We start from the raw sequence: 2,500 nt of genomic DNA, 5'->3' as shown, positions 1-2,500 counted from the left end.
CATTTAGCTCTAAGTTGTTCTGGCTACACCAGGTCACCAGGTTGTCAGCTTCCCACCTATAGTCAGACTCATCCCCACCAGAGATCAGCCCAATGAGGGTGGTGTCGTCCGACAAACTTCAAGAGTTTGACGGACAGATGATTGGAGGCGCAGCTGTTGGTATACAGGGAGAAGAGCAGTGGGCAAAGGACGCAGCCCTGAGGAGTTCCCGTGCTGATGGACCTGGAGTCAGAGACTTCTGTTCCCGGCTTAACGCACTGCTTCCTGTCAGAGAGGAAGTCTGTGATCCACCTGCAGGTGGAGTAGGGCACGTTCAGCTGGAAGAGCTTGTCCTGAAGCAGGGCAGGGATGATGGTGTTGAAGGCAGAGCTGAAGTCCACAAACAGGATCCTGGCGTAGGATGCTGGGGCGTCCACATGCTGTAGGGTGAAGTGGAGGGCCATGTTAACTGCGTCGTCCACAGACCTGTTGGCTCTGTAGGCAAACTGAAGGGGGTCCAGGAGAGGGTCTGTGATGGCTTTGAGGTGTGCCAGGAGCAGGCGCTCAAAAGACTTCATTACCACAGATGTAAGGGCGACCGGTCTGTAATCATTTAGTCCTGTTGGCCTTAGCTTTTTGGGCACAGCGATGATGGTGGAGGACTTGAGACAGGCTGGTACATGGCATGTCTCCAGGGAGGTGTTAAAGATGTTGGTGAACACCGGAGACAGCTGGTCAGCGCAGTGCCTGAGGGTGGCTGGAGAGACAGAGTCCGGCCCGGCTGCTTTGCGTGGATTCTGCCTCTTGAAAAGCCCATTAACTTCTCCCTCCTGAAAGGAGAGAGTCGTTTCTGTAGTATGGGTGGGGGATGGGGCCTCTTGGGTGGGAAGGGGTGGTTCAGGACAGTCCAATTGTCTTTCAAATCTACGGTAGAACTCGTTCAGGTCGTTGGCTAGGCGGGAGTCGTTAGTGGTGTGGGGCGCTCTGGGTTTGTAGTTGGTGATGTGCCTGAGCCCTTTGGCAGACAGAAGCAGCGTCGTTAGTAGAGAACTGGTGTTTTAGTGTCTCTGAGTACAGTCGTTTAGCCTCTCTCACCGCTTTGCTAAACCTGTTCTTCGACTCCTTGAATCTGTCTCTATCCCCACTCCTAAACGCTTCCTCCTTCTCCAACCTCAACCTTTTGAGCTTTGCTGAGAACCAGGGCTTGTTGTTGTTAAAGTTCACCCTGGTACGTGTTGGGATACAGCAGTCCTCACAGAAGCTGATGTACACAGCCTCTGTGAGTTCATCCAGACTATTGGTAGCAGTCGTGAACATATCCCAGTCAGTACAGTCTAAGCACGCCCGCAAATCTTCCACAGCCTCACTGGTCCACTGTTTAGATGTCCTCACAGCAGGTTTACAGAGTTTTAGTTGCTGCCTGTATGCACGAATCAGGTGGACCAAGGGAGTTCTGTGCGAGCCGAACAGCCCCGTGACCCACAAGAGAAACATCCCCGCCAAATTCGAGCGTTTGACGGGGTCTATCCGTGAAAAAATATTCACGTTTTTGAGTGCACATGCATTTCTGCTGCAAATGCCTCTGGAAGTTTCATGCCGTTCGTATGCCAATTGTGGCAACACGAAAATGACCCGTTTTCCCATTCCGAGGGATTTCTGTGCGACCCTAACAGCCCCGTGAGCCACAAGAGACACATCCCCGCCAATTTCTAGCGTTTCACGGGGTCTATCCGTGAAAAATATAGACGTTTTTGAGTGCACATGCATTTCTGCTGCAGATGCCTCTGGAAGTTTCATGCCGTTCGTACGCAATGTGGCAACACGAAAATGACCTCTTTTCCCATTCCGAGGGATTTCTGTGCGACCCTAACTAACAGCGCCCGTGAGCCACAAGAGAGACATCCCCGCCAATTTATAGCGTTTCACGGGGTCTATCCGTGAAAAATATAGACGTTTTTGAGTGCACATGCATTCCTGCTGCAAATGCCTCTGGAAGTTTCATGCCGTTCCTATGCAATGTGGCAACACGAAAATGACCCCTTTTCCCATTCCGAGGGAGTTCTGTGCCACCCTAACAGCCCCGTGAGCCACAAGAGACACATCCCCGCCAATTTCTAGCGTTTCACGGGGTCTATCCGTGAAACATATAGAAGTTTTTGAGTGCACATGCATTCCTGCTGCAAATGCCTCTGGAAGTTTCATGCGGTTCGTACGCAATGTGGCAACACGAAAATGACCCGTTTTCCCATTCCCAGGGATTTCTGTGCGACCCGAACAGCCCCGTGAGCCACAAGAGACACATCCCCGCCAATTTCTAGCGTTTCACGGGGTCTATCCGTGAAAAATATCAATTTTTTTTTGACTGCACATGCATTTCTGCTGCAAATGCCTCTGGAAGTTGCATGCGGTTCGCATGCAATGTGGCGACACGTAAATGACCCGTTTTCCCATTCCGAGGGATTTCTGTGCCACCCTAACAGCCCCGTGAGCCACAAGAGAGACATCCCCGCCAATTTCTAGC

This window comes from Petromyzon marinus, unplaced genomic scaffold (assembly GCF_048934315.1).
Source record: "Petromyzon marinus isolate PM22_M1 ecotype Great Lakes invasive population unplaced genomic scaffold, UKy_Petmar_22M1.pri1.0 PM_G_Scaffold_55, whole genome shotgun sequence".
In the NCBI taxonomy this organism is placed as follows: Eukaryota; Metazoa; Chordata; class Hyperoartia; order Petromyzontiformes; family Petromyzontidae; genus Petromyzon; species Petromyzon marinus.
Note: the sequence above shows the minus strand (reverse complement) of the source record.